Source organism: Chrysoperla carnea, chromosome 2 (assembly GCF_905475395.1).
Source record: "Chrysoperla carnea chromosome 2, inChrCarn1.1, whole genome shotgun sequence".
Classification (NCBI taxonomy): Eukaryota; Metazoa; Arthropoda; class Insecta; order Neuroptera; family Chrysopidae; genus Chrysoperla; species Chrysoperla carnea.
Window position 1 is genome coordinate 43,612,387 of NC_058338.1, and position 20,746 is coordinate 43,633,132.

General features: G+C 29.1%; 1 protein-coding gene across 2 annotated transcripts in view; it reads right to left on the reverse strand.

Moving 5' to 3' along the window:
* The window catches only part of LOC123291847 (protein amalgam-like), a 57,408-nt gene that overhangs the window by 35,563 nt on the left and 1,099 nt on the right, over nt 1-20,746 (reverse strand). The window lies entirely within an intron of this gene.

Here is a 20,746-nt window from a genome sequence, read left to right on the forward strand (position 1 = left end):
GTAATCTCTTAGACGATACCCACAAATGACGTCTCTAGTAGGTATCTTTCTCTTTCGTTTTATTAGGAATTTTAAATATCTGGCATACTAATTAAGATTTTTTTAAACCAACTTCACTTTTCTGCACGTTCAGTGAAAATTCTTCACCTGAAGTGATAAAAAAAATTTAGTCTGATCTCCTATTTTAAAAATACAAAGCGAGAAAAATAAGAAATGTACTTCAGACGGAACTGCATATTAACTCTATACTCTGTTCTGAAACTTGTGTTAAATTTTCAATTCTGAGCCTACGTTTAATTTTTACAAATGCTTCGAGGCAGAAAGGGCGTGTTTAGTTGTATCTGTTTGTACCTTTGGAACTACGAGCCAAATAAGCTATCTTAGTGTCCAAGTCATTAAAGTTTTAATAGTTTTTGGGAGCAACGTTTTAAAGTTATTAAAGACAGAAATAAAATGACTAATATTAAATATTTCGTAAGTTGTAATTGATATTAAAAACTATGCCTATAAAATATTTAATGATTTTAATCTACAATGGAATGTAATAACACTTCATGTTAAAAAGATGTCACAAATTATAATATAATGTTAAAAAAAATTTATAAATATTTATTAATTTTCAAGGCGCTCCTTTCAGGATCAAGGTGATATTAATAAATAAATGAATATTTTACTTGTTTATTCATAGGAAAAACACCATATAATTTATCTCTTAAGGCAGTTTAAATGTGCGAGAAAGAACTTCATGAAAGTAAAATGAGATAATTCGAAAGAGTTGAAATAAAAGAAGTTAAATCGAGAAATTAATCTCGAGTATTTACGAAATAATTCAAATATTTCAATATTTAGTAACGTCAAGGTGTTTTTTAGAGATTTTAATGGAGAGATAATTTTATACCATGATTTCGTTTATGTGGCCAAACAGAACCATTATTTTAATACAAATTTCAACAATTTACAAGCGGATAGCTTTGGCGAGACAAATTCATTATAAAATAGCAAACCAAACTAAACACAAAACTGTCTGCTGCCAAATCGGTGTTGGCAGCAGACAGTTTTGTCTGCTGAAGTCAAACAAAAAAGTGTTGCCTACTCAAAGATGTATACATCTAAAGAAACATCCTGTATATCTAGGCTCAGGGCAGTTATAAAAAAGCCGATTTATTGCTATATGCCTAAAAATTGTAGTTTCGAATTAAAAAAAATAAATGAATTTAAAACATAGTATGCGAGTTTGTTAAAGTTAATATAAAAATTTGATTACAGCTCCCAAGTCCTACGGAAGCAGTGGAATTCGAGTGCAAAATTTACTAAGGCTCTTCACACGATTGAAATTTAGATTTCAAACCAGTTCGAAAATAGTTTGCACCCAGCAAGTTTCTGTGGTTATTTCCATTTATTTCAATTTGATTGGCAAATTGATAGTAAGAAAACAGGTTGAATTCTTGGAAAGAGTCTAAGTTTAACTGTTTATTATATAAAAGAAACGTGCTCATCGTAAGACTTGATTACGATCATGGCCAGTCGTGCATTGTAAGTGGTTCGAAAAGGATCGTACGGTTTTTGTATATTTTAAACGTATGTTTACATGACATTTGGCAACCATGTATATCAATATAAAATGTCATTATAAGGTATACAGGGTGGAACATTTTAATCTATATGTCTAATAGTTCGTTTTGTAGGGGCATCGTGTTACGACATCAGATTGGACCTAGCACTCCGAGCTGCTTTAACAATTAATTTATATCCTAAAAAGTAATAGATAGAACAACAATTTAAATTAGAAAGTTGATTTTCATAAAAAAAACTAACATTTTCATTTAAAACTTTTTTTCGAAAATCGTTAGCTTTTGTAGTAAATGACTTCAAAATCTGTTATTATTACATTTAATCAAAAGAAAACACACTAGCTACAGAAAAAATTTTTTAGCCAAAAGTTGTCTAAGATAATACTGGACCATTGCCTGTGCTCATGACTTTGACCTCAAATTCTAGTTTCAAGATCATTTGGCCTTGATCTTCAAATGCTAATGAAAATTTACCTGGGCTTAAAAGTTATTAACACAGAAAAATTATTTTTCTGGGTTTTATTGTTCTTGATAGCTTTTGTTTTAAAAATTTTTTCAAATTTGCTTAAGCTTATTTTCTTTTTATTATATGCAATAATGACATATCTCCTCTGAAAGCTAATGTTTTTTAAAAATGTTTATACAAAACTTGTTAGCTTTTTTATGAGGATCAAATTTCTAATTTAAAGTGTTATTCTATCTCCTGCTTTTTAGAATTTAAATTGATTATTAAAGCAACCCACAGAACTAGGTCCAATCTGATGTCAGTACATGTTATCCTCCATCACACTCTGTAAATTTTGTTTTAGTTATTTTTTGATGGGTTAACTACAAATCGTTTAGTCATAATATATTAAAATGGGCCACCCTGCATGTCTATTGTCTCTCTTTTTATTTTGATGGTATACCCTGCCGAATTTTTGATAGTCGATCACGTTTTTGTTAAGCAGTAAATGTTGTAATATATTGACAAATGTGGAAAGTGTGTAGCTTGACATTGCTGATTTGAATTTTAAAAAGATATTTGAAAATTAAAACTATGTAATATGTAAATTTTAACATTATATTATTATATTAAAAATAGACTCTTGTATTTAAATATATGAATTACAATTAATTAGTACTAGTTTGTTAATAGGGTGTTCGCGCATTTTGTTCCGTTAAAATTACCGATGCCCTTGTTTTATCTTTATGTAAATATTAAATACCGATATATGATAGTTCATAATTAAAAATTACATTTGTATCAAATCTTTTTTGGTCTAAAATTCACTGATACTTGCACTTTTATAGTTGCCCTTTCTGTGAACAAAATTTTTAATAAACAAAAATTTATCTACTTTTAAATAAAATTTTATTAAACTAGCCACTATTTCACACAATCCGAATTCCAATGCGCTTTAGAGCACTCTGAAACATTCTAAAAATTCTATATTCTAAACCTTTTGTAAGATTATATGGATTTATAACAATCAAGAAGCAATCTAAGGCCTTCTGTGGCATTCGTAAAAATTCAACCAATCTCAGCTTCGTACGAGCTTAATTCTCATATGCTTCATCGATTTTGTATGATCTTTGTTTTCTCTCATTTGCCTTTGACACCGATAAATCCTAAATCAACCCTGAAATTACAAACTTAAATGTCATTCATGAACAGAGCCGGATTTAGTTTAAGAGATGCTCTAGGCACACTAGGAAATATTGCCTTATTTGTCTTAAAGTATTAAAATTTTTTGTTTAAAATAGGGAAAAAACATGATAATTTTTTTTAAATATCGCCAAAATTACTTTGCATAAAATTTTTTTTAGTCCAAAGTAGGAATAATGTATTGTGTGGTTTTGTAGATAACTATTTTGCTTTGACTGCACATCCATTTTTAACATTAAAATTTTGGTGGAAGCGGCGGGAAAAGTATAAAATCATTATATGCACAACGACATATAAACATTACACCGTTAATTTACATCTAGGATCCAACGTATCGAACATTGCACGTTAAATAAAAGCTTGTTATAAAGAAGAAAATTTTGTTTGATGCAAACTTTAAAAAACTTTCACATGCAAATGAATAGATTGAAACCATAGGCAACCCATAGCCAACTTTACCCAAAAATTTATGATTTATTCAATCCAAGAAATTATGAGTCAGACATCAATTTCAATATTAAGTTTGTATTTCTTAGCTTAAAAGTATTTGATGACTCATATTTGCATGTATCGATAAATTTTGTAACCAAAATTTGCTACTATAAAACCATATTTGAATTTATATATAAATACAATTTAATTTACTTCAACAAACTAAAACGGAAAAATGAATTTCGACATAGTACGTGACTAAATACCAAAAACAAGAATTATGTGTATGGTACTAGCGCCTGGCGTTAAATTAATTCTTATTTTGAATTTGATATTTAGTTACGTAAGCTATCAAAAATTTATTTATTTATTTGTTTTTCAGACTGTTTAAAAATAAAACTGGTTATTAAAAACAGCAATAATAAAAATTGATATTTAATTAAAATGTGTCGATCAAACCTTGTGAAAATGATTAGGTACATGTGGACAAGTTTAGAGCAAAATGTTGAGTTGAGTGTTGAGTAATGACAAATAACAAATCATTATCTTTGCTTTTTTAGTTTACATAAACAATAGTTTGCGATATTAGTGGGAAAACAGCATTAATAACGTACGCGAGCGAAATTAAAATTCCCAACTCGTGCTGCGAGAGAACCTGAGGGGACTACAATATTTGAAATGAAAGATCCATATATCGCAACTAAAACTGTAAATAATTTTTATTTTGCGAAAAAAAGACAAGAAAATTACCTAGTTTGATTCCATTGCTACCCCTCCCCCTTTCGCAACTTTGAACTTAGCCCACACATCTTGACCGGGCATCCCTCTCGATTGGGACGCATGGTTTATGGGCGCTCCCTAATTTAAAGTTTGTTAAACAATGTCATCAAGGAAAACTTGATTGAAAAATGAATTGATTCATTTTCATAATAAAATGGAAATATTTTCGTAGAATAAATAAATAAGATGAAAGATATTTTTATGTGTTTATTAGTATTATAAATTAATTTTCATAAAATTTATTATTACGTAAATAATAAATAATTTTTCTGATTTTAAATAAATGGTAAATATTATGATTGTAGTCAAGGCTATAATATTGTTTTTATAGGAAACGTAGTTTTATAAAAATAATAATTTTCATTAAATAACTAACACATTATTTTATTATTACATACATATCTATTTATCCATCCATCCATCGCATCGTAATAATATAAATGTGTTATCAACAAGAAAATAATGAGACCTATTATAACATACGTGAGATAATTTTAGTACGTGATGTCATCAATTGGACTGAGTTGAGCTGACTGTTGAGACTACAAACCTACTTTTAGTAATCACCACTAACTACTATCTATCTACAATGTATTTTAATTAATTGTACACACCAAAAATTATAAAACACACAAGTGAAAACAAACAATTGACTAAGTTAATTGTGGAAATACTCTGAAATACTGTATTCGAAGTGTTTCATTTCAGTGCTTGCACTATTTTTAATAAATTAGAAAAATTTTAAAAACACAATTGGGTTTTCGAAAATTTTCGATTGTATTTTCTAGAAATTTTGTTCTAATTTGCACCCTCACGGGTAAACAGTGATGTATACGAAAAAATGTTTCAAACAAAAGTTGTTTATTTTTTTATAAGGGACATTTTTTACATTTAAACTTTTGTTTTATCTCTAACGGTTTACAAAATGGTTCCTACAGACCCAAGACCCAATTTACCTTTCTTGTTCATTTACGAAATCGTACTCAATTTTTACGTCCTGAGCACGCTATAAAAATTTCAGCGTGATAGATCTTTTTGTTTTTGAATTACGACAGACGCACAGGGGAGTATTTATACCAAATTTCCGGAAAAAAGTCAGAAAACTCAACTCTTTTGTTTTGAAATGAAAGCATTGAAGCCTCAATATTTCTAAGCGTTACAAACTTGGGACTAAAACTTGTATACTTTGATATATATTTCATATTTATAGGGTATAACAAGTGAGATTGACAATATTAGTTCCTTACCAATTTAGTTTGTTAAAATTAATTTATTCATACTTAGACCATAAAGCTACTAAGCGGGACAGAAATTCAGCGTATAGTTTTAACTATAGCTTTAGTGAACTTACTTTACACGAGCTCTAATTATAGTCAACTATACACTAAATTTTATATAGTATAATTATTTCTATCTATTCGCTCCGTGCGTGAGTTTTAAAGGAGGCGTTTCCATGGTAACGATACACTACTTTAATTATAGAATTGTATGGATTGCATTTATGACTTACTACGAAAATTTAATATTATTGTCTCAAAAAATTTAAATAAATAATTATGATAATTTACATTTAAAAAATAATATTTATGCAATTTGAATTCTTATTTTCATAATTTTTAGTGCATTAAGTTTAAAGTTTAATTTATTTATTAGTGTTTTTCAATAATTTTGATTTGACATTTTTCAAACGCCAAAATTTTTCACTGGAAGCGCTCGCATCGATTTTACTGTCCCTACTATGACTACGCACACAACGAATATAGGTACTATGGTCGAACCTTTAACTCAATTTAGAAGCTGTGGAGGTAAGAAGCAAATCCTTAAATATCACAAAAAAAATAAATTTCTAAATAAATTTCCATTTTCGCCCCAATTTCCTAGATCAATTTTTTGTATTATATAAATTTTTATTTATATAATAAAAAAAATTACTTGGTATTTCAACTACCAAGTAGTCATCATCAGTATGAATAAGCTAATCGTAATTACCTTTATTGTGTATGTTACTCGTTGCTAATTTGGTGGATAACTGCAGTAAAAAAAATTGACTGAGGAAATTGGGACAAAAGAAATTTATTTCGAAATATCCTAAAGTTCTCATTCATTATTCTTGAAAATATTTATATTGAATTTCTATATAAAAAGGGTGTGGAGGTGCAGGACTGTAAGCACGTAAAAAATTGGTTTTTACCGTTTAAACAATATATATATTAAGCACAGATTATAAGTTTATATTACATAAAGTATTAAGTAAAAAGCTGTTATTTTGACATTACAAACAGACACTTTAATTTTATTTATTTGTATAGATTTCTCAAATAAAGAAAGTGAATATTTTTAAAGACACTTTGGCGGTGCTTAGAGCATACAAAATTAATCAAATACAAATTAATAAAATAAAAATTGATTTCACCTTGTCATGATATGTTTTTCATACAAATAACCTTGTCGAATGTCTTAAAGACAACTTTTTTAAGATTATTTTAATTGCAATTCTATAATTACAATCCACCAAAATTTATCTTTAATTAATTAAATGCAATCAAGTAAGTGATATTTGATTGTTTAAATACTTGACATATAGGGTGGACCATTTTAATCAATTATTTGATTGGTTAACTCGTTTTGTAGTTAACCAATGCAAAAATAACTTAAACAAAAGTTACAGTGTTTGATGGGAGACAACATTTTCTGACATCAGACTGGACCTACTTCTCCGGGTTGTTTTAATGGTCAATTTAGAGCCTAAATGGTAAAAGATAGAATAACACTTTAAATTAGAAAGTTGGTCCTCATTAAAAAGCTAACATTTTTCATTTTAATCAATTTTTTCGGAAATCGTCAGCTTTCAGAGGAAATGCGATATAAAAATATGCCATTATGGAAAAATGCTTTAGCCAAAAGATATCAAGGGAAATAGAGGACATTCACCTGTGTCCATGACCTGCATCCTGCATCCTGACCTACAATTATCGATAAACGCTTTTTCTTACGAAAGTTAAATGTTATATTTTTTATAAGGGTAAAGTTTCTAATTTAAATTAATATTCTTTCTCTTACCATTTAGGCCCTAAATGGACTATTAAAGCAACCCGGAGGGTGGGGGTTTCCTCAGGCTGTTTTTTTGTTTAAGTTATATTTTGATTAATTAATTATAAAAGTAGCTATTAGCCATATCAGTTGAAAATGGTCCACCCATGTATAGATTAAAATGGTCCACCATGACTTGAATTTATCGATTACTACTTTAAGTTTAGGGTAACATTCTTGTAACTTTGCCATTTGTCGTTCAATTTTGATTAGTTAAATATGGTGAGAATATACATTGTCGAGAATCAAGTAAACTCCAATCTGTTTAAAGCGACTTTTTTTATCTTTTTTCAAGTCCTATAATCTGGAAAGTTCGATCCAGACTATACAAGCGGCGAAAAGAGTCAGTCATCACAATATAGTTTATTGTAGTTTGCCTATTGTATCATTAAATTTAATGTGGCCATTTTTTCTCCATCTAAATTAACTAAGTAATTTGCGAGAACAATTTAATCAGCTGCTACCCTGCCAATTATTAACTTAAGGGATAAAAAACATTTTATGCAATTATTTACATCAAATATAAGACTTCCTACTAAATTCACAAACAAATACTAAGAAGCACATTGTTCTTAAATTTCAATAAAAAATAAATAAACAAAATGTACACTTGTAGTTACTTTTTGATAATGCTGTTATCGAACAGGTATAACCGGAAGAGTGATATGAGTCGATATGACTAGCAGACAATAAACTTCACTATACTAGTAGTATAATGAACTTATATACATTATAGGTATACACATATATTAACGAGACGATAATGTTTCAGATATACATCAGAATAATATTCCTAGAAATATATTATAATAAAGATCATGTCAAGTTTACTTCCGTCGCGAGATCAAGCACCTTCAGAAACAATGCTCAAAAACAGCCGAAGGTATAATAACTAATTTAGTTGTTTACATATCCTGTTCCTGATTGTTTTTGTTTTGCCGTTTTTTATACCATGTATATATGTAATATATATCGAGGTATACTAAGTTTAGTCCCAAGTTTGTAACGCTTAAAAATATGTAGCATCAATAGCATCAAGAATCAAAAAAATTTTTTACAGGTGTTCATAAAATCACTTAATTAAGCCATTTCCGGTTGTCTGTCTGTCAACACGATAGCTCAAAAACGAAAAGAGATATCAAGCTGAAATTTTTATAGCGTGCTTATAGGCCGTAAAAAGTGAGTAAGATTTTTTTTCACACGTACAGTATAATTTCAATTAAATTGATACGTTTAACGCTTTTCCGTAATCATATATTGACATTGTACTTAGGCACTAAAATAATCATTTTTCATATCTCTACTACCTATATCCCAAAATTTTTTAAAATGTGATCATATGGCATATCGCTAATAACGGAATCCGTAAATTTATTCTTACTATGTTAGGGGGTTGCCAAACTTTTGCAACTGATTTATCCTGGCAATATATTATTTTTTGAAAAAAACAGATTAAAAGTTACAAGTTCCAGTAAAAATTATCCGGTTTCCTTCAAGTTTGTACCCCAAAAAGCATAAAAAAAAACTAGAGTTGTCATACTTTATTGACCAATTGACCTGGCAACCTTTATTATTTCTTGAAAAGGTAGATTGAAAGCTATATCCCAATTGCCCAGCTATTGCAAATTTCTGACCCTTCCTTCATTTTTGCAACCGATCTAGTAGAGTGGCCATAGCTCATTGTTTTTACGGGTTACATTGCCACTTTATTACAAAGTTAAAGCCGGCTACCGATGAAGCAAATGATTTTGTCCGCTTTCGGACCAAAAGTACTACTACTAAGTTGCTTAATTTTAAAATCAATTTTTATACCTTAACTCTAAACGCGAAAAGTTATTTTGCTAAATTTGGCTAGGTTTACTTTGTCTTAAAGGATCAAAAAGTTACATGAAAAGGTAAAAATTAAGTTTATCATTAATGCCTTTTCGTAGAACGAGTGTTTTTTTAGATTTCAAACTCACTGTATTTGCACGTCTACGGAAAAATTGAAAGTGTAGAATTTATATTACTTTTTCAACACTATTATATAGCTTGTTTTTCTTTTTTGCGAAACGAAAAGCAAAAATGACTATGATAAGACATATATAATATACTTCACTAATATTACCGTCAGGAGAATGAACACATGTTTATTTTTTTATAATCCTTTTCTAATATCCTCTGTTCACAGCTTTTTAAATAATTAATTTATGTCACGTAAAATTTATAGTGTTCTTCTTCTTTGGCAAAGATAAAATAGCTATGCGCTCTTAGACTATAATAACAAAATTATAAATATCTAATATTTGTTAAAAATTACACGATAAAAACTAAATAAACATGTTAAATTGGTCACTACGTGTGCCAATAACCAACAACAGCTGGTTTAATGTTTGTTATACATCTAAATTGTTTATAGGTAGGTTTACAATTTTAGAGGGGTTCAAATAGCATGCTCTAATGAACAAAGAACAAATGACTTTTACCATTTAAAATTGAAATAAATTGTATATAGCCATCCGCAAATTTTGACTGGCAACATAAAGAGAAAAAGAGAATAAACGTGTCCGCACGAAATGATTTTTTATAATACTTAATTAGGTCTTGACATGGTCTAGTGATTAGTTTACCTAACTACTAATCACCAAATTTTATGATGTTAGACCAGGTGTTTTAGTAAATTTTTACTTTTATATACCACATGTATCCACTTTTAATGTTTTCCACATAAAACAACAATATTAAAATTCTTAGTTTTTTTTCAATTTATCTCACAAATGACGCTTGGAGTTTGTCTTTATTATTACGTTTTTATATACCCAGTATATTGAAATAGAAGCTCGACCCGTGGGGAATTCCACAGTACGGCACTCATGACTAAAAACAGGCAAGAGAAACCAAATTGGATAAGGCGCTTTGTATGAATCAAAGAGGCCCGGGTTCGAGTCCTGGTTCGAGTGAAGCTTTTTCAATTCTCTTTAATTATTTATTTGTATTTTTTTATGCCAGTTTCAGATTTCAGATATGATATACAAAATACATAATAAACAAAATTAAAACTTAATATTATTCCTATAGCCTGCGTTTTGCTAAACGGTACATTTTTGGACCGTGAGTCTGTTTTTCGTCATTAGCCTGCATGATATATATTAATTAGATATTTTATATAAAAGGCGTTTAAAACCATATCATGCCCATAAGAAAACTTGTACTTTCTAGTATTTTAATCTTCTGCTCTAAAATTTTAACACACCCTGCGGCTTATTACTCAAGGCTAGGTTAGGTTAGAGTCGGTGTCCTGGAGTGAAATACACATAGATCCAAAGGTCCGTTGTGATAGATGATACTGAAGGTTGAAATTGTGAGAAACGTAAAAGCGTAGAAAATTTTAATTACAGGATTTTAAATCCAGTAGTGCTATAATTTTGTTTGAACAGCGAACATCTTGTCCCAAAGAGCTGTACGTGATATATTTTCTACAGTTATTATATTTCTTAAAGCTCATTTTCAAGAAAAATAAAGAAACTTTCAAGTGGTTTAAACATTTAAAAAAAAATAAATTTTTAAAATTTTGGGTACGCTTCTAAACTTTATATGAAATTTAGGGGTAACATTTATCACCCTTTCAACCGTCCTTGCAAAGCGGCTAAACTTAGTATACCTTGACATATATTTCATACATATTTACATGGTTTAAAAAAAAAACATTTGATAATGAATGAGAAATGTGGAGTAACAAATCACATGAGTCATAAAATCAAACCCTTCAAAGTGGCCATCGAATTATCAAACACCCTGCATAATAATAATACACAGAATTTTAGACCCTGAAATTGTCTCTAAATATTTTAAATTAATTTATTTGATTTTGATGGTATAAGCTGATATCCAAATGTTTGTTTCTTGGGATGTGACTCATTTTGTATAGTATTAAGTAATAAGATGAATATATTATTATTAAATAAGAAGTACTAACTAATCTATGCTAATATGAATCTAATAAATATTTATGAAGATCTTCATCCTACAACAAACAATTTCGTATTTCATTACACATATGTTCATCATTCTTCTTTTAAAGGTTTTATTATCATTAAAGTCATTTTATAGATTGTTTAGAAAAAAAACTCGTGATTAGAAACGCTCCGTCGTTTAAGTCATATTTCCCCCTCATCTTATGGTTCTCACTGTTATGCTTTTTATTAAAATGTCAAAAAGAAGGGAAGGGTAAGAGCTGAAAAGTTACCACCCTTAAAGGGCACATGTTTGATACTAACTCAACTTATATAAATATATAGGTACAACAATAGGGTATTATCGTTAGTCAAAAATAAATTATGAAATTTGAAAAAAGTTAAATTTATGTAAAAATATACTTAAATATTCTGATTTCGAGTCATAAAAGCACATTTTTCTTTTATAATTTTAAAATTAAAAATCGTAATTTTAAACTGTATATCACATGACTTAAAACGCGGACAAGCCCTGATGTGATGTCATATCGGTATGAACCATAGACCATCAGTGTAGGCATAGATAATATATCCATAGATAATAAGTATTTATATTTATTATAATTAGTTGTCTATGAATATATATGTCAAACTTATTTGTTATTTGTTATTTCGTATAATGATACCGATATTACGTCATCAAATAGGATCCCCGCGTTTTTGACAGTTTAAAAAAGGTTTAAAATTTAATTTAAGTTTTTGGAAAGAAAGCGTGTGTATTTTTCCGAAATAAATTTTTGGTGGCTTTTTATTAGAAAAATCAACATTTTAGAGAACTTTTTCAAAAATAGTAGAATACCCTATTTTCAACTCTCTAACTTAGTTTGAAGAAACTATGGAAAAAAAGGGAAGAAAAAATGGAAAGTTCTTACTCCCGAAAGACACTCTCTTGACATTAACTTAACTTATGTGGGTACCAGTTTTTAAGCCTCAAGCTCAGTTTGGAGGAACTGTACAAATTTGCGAGGCCATACCTAAAAACCGATAACCTAGCTTAAAAAGTACCGATTTCCAACTAACTAATTCAATTTGAAGGGCCTGTTTAAAAAAAAGAATTATTCTTAAGGAAATTCTCTCCAAGTTGCTGAAATGAGCTATTATCATCGAACTGCCTATAGCACCGATTTGCCGAGTAACCAACCCTAGGGGGTCAAAAAAATGGCCAAAATCATCCTTACTTAATGATTGGCCCCTTGCATATAGCAAGTCAGAATACTTAGTCTGTGACTCAAAAGTTCATTTTATTACATCACACTGTACATAGATTAACAAAAACAAGTGAAAACAAACAATTGACTGAGTTAATTGTTGAAATACCATGCATAGTAAGTGTAGATTTCTGTATCACATTACACATACAAACATGTGACACATACATAACTGATAATCAAGTATAGTACATATTATAAAATTTCCGCCTAATTGGCGCCCTGTAAACAGTGATGTTTACGAAAAATTGTTTCAAACAAAAGTTGTTTAATTTTTGATAAAGAACATTTTTTACATTTAAACTTTTGTTCTATCTCTAACGGTTTACAAGATGGGTCCTACGGACCCAAGACCCAATTGACCTATGATGCTCATTTACGAACTTGACCTCACTTTTTACGTCCTGAGTACGCTGTAAAAATTTCACCTCGATATCTTTTTTCGTTTTTGAGTTATCGTGTCCACATACGGACAGACGAACAACCGGAAATGGACTAATTAGGTGATTTTATGAACACCCATGACAAAATTTTTTTCCTAGCATCAATATTTTTAAGCGTTACAAACTTGGGACTAAACTTAATATACTATGTATATTTCATATATACATGGTATAAAAATAATCGTTTTAAACAACTACTGTGTCTGAATAGAAGTAAATAGTGTGAAATATTGCTAAAAGCATAAGCAAGAGTTCTTTAATAACAATATTATAACACAATATTTAAAATAAACTTACATCTGTTCAAATACACTCAGTTAAATACAGGTAATAATGAAATAATATATACATTAATTGAATAAAATAAATTTATATAAATAATAATTTAAAAATCAATAAATAATAAATAGTTAATAAATATTAATTTCACTTTCTGCATTGTTGATTGTTTTATATTTTATATATAAATAAATTGTTTGATTGCTGTTCAATTACAATGTCATTACATGCAACTATACAGCTTATGATTAATATTGGCAATTGTGAAATATTCATTTTATTCAATTTATTATAAATGTCGCGTAGGCATAAATCAATATCAGGAAATAATTATCTGATTAGACATATGCTAAATACCAACCAAGCCAAAGAGAGCAGAATGTTTAATAACTCCAACTTCCTTTAAATAGTTTGTTACATTCTAATCTGGGATGATATCCTGGATTATCTGCAATATAAAAAGTCGTAGCAAACTTGGACAGCCCAGATTTACTTCGTTCGGGATCAGTTTCTGTATTTTGGAGGCTTATTTGGATCAACGGAGAACGATTTTCTCAGTAATCTTTAAGTGACAAGTCGGTAATCACTGAGAAAACTTAATAATACAAGTAGTTCGATTTTAGAAAAATAAAATTTTGTAAATTAATTATTTAAAAATATTTATTTATTAATTATAATTTGTAATTCCACTCTTTTTATATATTATAAACAACAATTGAGCTTCTTCAGTAATAATATGCTAAGCTTAGAGGAAATTGTTCGATATTCCAGTGATTCGAATAAGCTTTCAAAATACTGAAATTGATCTAGAACTACATCTTTTCAAATTGGCTAAGATGTATTATAATCCAGATAAATATGAATTTAAAATGGCGACAGCCTTAACGGATCGATCATCGTTGACATAAAGCAATTGTTATGGAATTCAATTGATGTTAATTACACTGTCACTATAGATCATGATGAATTGGCAATTGAAATATCTTTTTTGCTTTTATTTTATTTAAGTTAGTCGTAGGCATACATCAATTTCAGAAAATAATTATCGAATTAAATAAAAGTTATATTTTTAAATGCGTAACCCGAAAATCCTAAGAAAGTTATATGGTACAAGGGAATGTCTTTCTCAAAGGAAAGGTATTTGAATACTCGAGTTATTCAGCGATCATATGTAAAAAATAAAGTCGTTAAAAAGCAAGTTGTTAATAATAATAATTTGACATTTTTAGTTACCTATCAGGGATACCAAACTGACATTTTTCCAAACGGTCCTACATTCTTAAATAACTACAATCATTTTACTATCAAATTTTCTTCTTTCAGTTTTTGCAGTTCAATTCAAAAACTATGAGCTTTTGACGTTTGTTGCTATCGTTTTGAAAGCATGTTAAATTTGAAACAATTGAAGCCAACTCACAGCTCCGTGTGTCTACTAGTTTTTGAAATATGAGTTGAAAAATTTACATGTTTTCAGAATTGTTAAAATATTGAGTCATAAAAGTTCCTTATCAAAATATAAACAACTTTTGTTTGAAATTTTTCGTAAACATTATTATCTCCTCGTGAGGAGATAAATTAGGACAAAATATTGGTGTCCATTTTCACACCCTCTTAAAGGGTCCAAATAACATTCCAAAACAGCCGCTTTATATGGCGTTTTGCGATTTTGTTCTTAGACTATAGGTCTTGCTCATTTAAGTGGTAACATCACTTTGAATAACGCAGCATATGGATATAAGGCCTCCATACATCCAGGATATAAGGCTTTTTCCAAAACATTTAGTTACTTTCAAGGTTATTTTTTCAGTAGGTCAAATTTAAATAAAATTAAAAATCTAGTAATTTTATTTGCGATTTTTTGGCATGCCATGCTCTAATTCTTACATGTCTCATATTCTGTACAAAATTCACAGCCAAAATTCACTGTCCTTGAACAATTAAAAACTAAACATATTTCTTAAAGTTTTTTTTTTTTTTCAAATAAAATAATTTTAAAATATTAAAAATTTCAAATGACGTATTAGCGGATTATTAAAAAATTTTCTATATGAATTACACAGACAGACTTGATGGCGGACGCAGTAAGTAAATTAGATTAAAATTGTTTTAAAATGATATAAATTCTAACACTTTAACAACAAATTATAAAGTAATTTTATACGAAGTATAATCGGAAAAATTTAAACACACATGTAAGAAACGACAACTGTTTCTTATGGCGCGATATGCGATCGTTTGTATGGAAATACATACAAACATATTTTAAACATTTATATAAATCATGTTATGAAAAAAAAAACTCGTGGGATACAGTGCTCCATCACGAAGGTCATATTTCCCCCTTATTAGATTCTTTTTATTGAATTATAATTTTTTTCTTTTCATATTTTTGAATAAATGATTCGAAACGGTCAATAAGCAATTCCTTAACACTCAATGGTCAGATTTGCAAATCGGGATAAAAATACATATTTCGAGATTAAAAAAAACGAGTATGCTTTAGACCACACGACAAAAGTAAAACTTCTGTAGCTCCATTTTTGGTGTAGGTAAATACATGTTACAAATATAACAAATATTATTTATAAAATTGAAAATAAACACACACACAAATTTTTATATACATATCGAACGCGGTTTAGAACGCTGAACTCCGTAATCGAAGTCCAGTGTTCTGCCACTACGCTACTGGGTATCTGTGTAAGTGTATAATATTTTATATACTTATAGTTTGACATGGATGTTATAATTTTGTTTAAATATAACTCTCTTTCTATCTTCACTAACTTATATCTCCCTCTCAACTTGGGAGATATAAGTTAGTGAAGATAGATAGAAAGAATCACACTTTTCGTAACAAGCTTGAGCACACATTTTCGTAACATTCTAATCATACATTCTCCAGTTTATCAGTTTACTACCTAAGTAAATCGTGTCTACAGAAGTTTTACTTCAACTGTCTCTTTATTTCATTGTCGCAAAAAAACACGTAAATTTTTGTGTGGAATAATTGACTTTTTTGAGGAAAAGAATCAGAATTTGCTACAAAAAAATAGATAGTTCCATTTATCGTTTTTAAATTTTCCAATCGGTTTATGAACTTTCGGAGGAAATGCGACTTAGAAAAAAATCATTATTGCATTGAATCGAAGGAAATACGCATAAACTTTATCGATAATTATCGTAGATCAAAGTCATGAACACAGATGAATGCACTCTATTGCCCTTGACAACTTTTGGCATAAGAATTTTTCAGCAGTTAGTGTGTTTTCTTTCAATTAAATGCGAAAATGGGAAATTTTTAAATCGCATTTCCTCCAAAAGCTAACGTTTTTCGAAAAAACGATTTAAACAAAAATTGTAAGTTTTTTAGATGATGTCAGAACATGGTGTCCTACATAAAACTCTGCAACTGTTGTTTAAGTTGTCTTTGTTATCTTTTGATTGATTGACTACCAAACGAGATATTTATGTGTATAGATTCAAATTGCCCACCCTGTATATAAAATGTACACCGACCTCGCACCGTTTCCTTCGATGAAGTGCATAGGTCTATACTTTCGGGAAGGGGGGGGGAATGACTAAAAACTTAAAACCAAATTTAAGTGACATAACCAACATATATGTGGACGATAACTATGCGGGTAGTTAAACTGGATATATATTTTTTATAAAGTTCAGATAAATAATTTTATGACTTTAACATTTATTTATCAAAATTTGTGTAAAAGATGATAATAAAATATATAGAGCATCTCATTCATGAACTAAGTATTCATGTTCATATTAAGGAGTTCATGAGCGGTTTAGATTTTTGTTCCTGCTAATTATTTCATCTAAACCAGACGAATCAAGTTCAATGTATAGCTCTGATCATTACGCTTTAATGTTTTTACTTTCATAGATTACTGCCTCAATAACATATGCGTACTAGATAACAATGTCTAACAATAAAGAGGGATAAAAATATTTAACGTCTTTGTGCTGCTTTAACTGATATATAATTTTGATAGTAAGTAATCCACATATACAATTGAAAGGACCACACTATTCAAATATCTCTTTTATCTAAAACTAATTTCAGGTGCACACAATATAGTTTATTACTTAGAAATTTTAATCTGCTGATTGCGATAAGCGTATAATAAGTACGTGCTATACAGCGCTTGTGGCACATATGTAGATTATACGCCTCTCTTTAATGAAATGTTGGTCTTTGTTTCCTAGTATTTTTGAACTTTAAATCGGACAGTGTTTTGGTGGCATTTTAGTCAACAAGGGTTTTTATACCATTTATATGAAATATACCAAGGTATACTAAGTTCAGTCCCAAGTTTTCTCCAATTTTCTTTCTCATTTTGAATGATTAATATTTTCGAGAACTCTGTGGCATAAAAATCGCTTTCCCAAAAAAGGGAATGGTGAAAGGTCACAACTAATTTAAAAGGAGTACCGCTTTGTCTAAATGCAATTACGAACAAAATTAGCTACTCGACCCTATACACTACAGGAGTTTTATGTTTTTTTCTTTACCTGATAAATAGTTACCGAATATCAAGCCCATTTTGACTTAGTCAAATGTTCTGTTACTCGAAAAAAGAGAAAAGTTCACTTGTTTTTAATTTTGACTTTATGGCCTAACATTAGGAACAAAACTTTGAACCTTCCCTTGAATGATTGCTGTCCACGAGCCCGAATGTCATGGAGCATTTTAAATCAAAATATTTATTAAAACACGTAAAAACAAAAAACAATTAACTGAGACAGTGTTGACTCTATCATATTACATATACATGCATGTCACACATACATAACTAATATCCCCATATAAGACATACTTAACAATTTACGCCTAATTTGCGCCCTCGCGGGTAAACAGTGATGTTTAGGAAAAAATGTTTCAAACAAAAGTTGGTTATTTTTTTATAAGGAATATTTTTTACATTTAAATTTTTCTTTTATCTCTAACGGTTTAGCACCCAAGACCCAATTGACCTATGTTGCTCATTTATGAACCCCACCTCACTTTTTACGTCCTGAGTACGCTATAAAAATATTCAGCTTGATATGTTTTTTCGTTTTTGAGTTATCGTGTTGAGTTATCGGACTGACTAATTAGGTGATTTTATAAACACTTATACCAAAATTTTGTTCATAGCATCAATATTTTTAAGCGTTACAAACGGGGGACTAAACTTAGTATACCTTGCATATTACATATATGTATGGTATAAAAACTTAATAAAATTCTTTGATGAATACATAAATAAATGCACATACTACAAATTAAGACATATGTCAAATTAAAATGTTTACATACAAATCATACAACCCACTTTGATCCTAAAAGATTAGTTTGTTACGTCATCAAATTAGTGATAATATAAAAGGCGGCAAAAAAATTATAATTTGTATTTTTTTTTTTTAATATTACGTATTGTACGGAAGGCGAGAGAACAAATGATGATGATTTTGAAACTATCAGTACGTTTTGATTCATGTTTGGTTCGATTTTTTTTATCTAGTATTCATTTCGCCACAAATCTATGGATGAAAGAATTTTAAAAATCAGTTGAGTAGTGATATTCATACAAACTATCATCCCCTTTTAGGGGACGAATTTCGAAAAATCAATGACACCTATAGTATAAAATCAATATCCTTGATATGGGCCCTCTCTGACAGGTATCTGATTTTAAACAAAGTATAAAAAAAACGTTAAAAAAAATCAAAATAGGAGCTGCTATTAAGAACTTCCTAAGAATGGCTATTTTATGTATTCCTCTTTATGCGAATATATTGAATAAACAAACATATTAAAAACGAACTAAAATGTGGACCACCCCACATATAGTACATACAAAACCAATACAATATTCAATTAGTATTGATTTTCATGATCTGACCCATAGTTTAATATTTTTTTACAATTTTTCTTTCGATTTTATATACAAATAACACTAAACGAAATAAGTTTTCCCACAGAAATATTGGTATACTTTTAAGAAGATTTTGGGTGAAATTAATTTGATCACAAAATTGCTCAAGCACGTCACTTTTTCGATAAATTTTTTCCCTAAATTTAGACTAGAGTATTCAAATCTACCACTGATTTCTTATTTTTTTTCCCTTGGCCTAAAATTGGATCGAGGGTAGGTCAGACGCATTTTGATTAAGGACCTACTCTAACAAAGTATAAAATTGGGTCAACCGCAAAAATTTACCACCTTTTCGAATCCTGAATTTAGCAAAGTTAGCTCAGAAGTCTGATGGTATTTTTAGGTTAAATTGACCAAAATCTAAAAGATCTATTTTGACTGTTTTCAATAACTGCATTTTTCGGCCTAAAAAATCAATTTTACGATTTTCCTTAAATGGATGATTTTGGCGGCGAAAGTGGCGATAGTCAAAAAACAAAATCGGGGTGAAACAACATAAAAACCACTATCTCTCTCGGCATACATAATATTTTTAGAGTCAACCTCTTATTTGAAAAACAAACAAAAAAATATTTTAAAAACATGATCGTATCTTTTTTTCCTCACCTCAGGGTGCAAAAAGAGCCAAAAATCGTGATCGGCGCACAAAATTGTGCAACAATACTTCCCAGGCGGCTAGGCTATTTATGAGAATGCATATACACCATTTAAAGATGATCGTTAAACAAAGTTGAAAATGAAAAATCACAACTTTATCATATTAATTCACAAATTGCAATTTATTTTCCTATCCACCCACAAAAAATAAAAGTTTATTTCAAAATCGTTATGTATACTTTTAATTATTTCGAAAAATAAAGTGACCTTAATTAGAATATATATACACTTTATTTAACACAGAGCCGAGCGTCATGTTAAAATGTATAGTGTTAATAATACAGAGTGGTTCAAAATTATGTTTCGAAAATTTAGAAAACAGAAAACTATTAGAATCATCAAAATCTTAATTCATTCAAGTTAAAAGTATGTTCAAAAGAAAGCGCATTTGCAAAAAAATAACCGCAGTTTGGTCCGATAAAATTTCATAGCATTCGATCGAGTCGTTTCGAGTTTATTTTTTTAAATTTGTATAACTTTTTATTATACTGGAAGTTCTTTATGTGTACCTCAAGGGTCGCACCAGACTCTATCCACGGCTTGTTTGAATTCGATAACCGTCCAGTCCCACTAATGCTTACCGAAATATAACTTTTGTGTTTTATATCGTAAATATAATTATAAATTTGAGCATTAGAGAAAAAATAGTCTTACAATAGATTCAAGTAAAATTTATTTTCTAAAACTTTGGCTACGACAAATTCTAA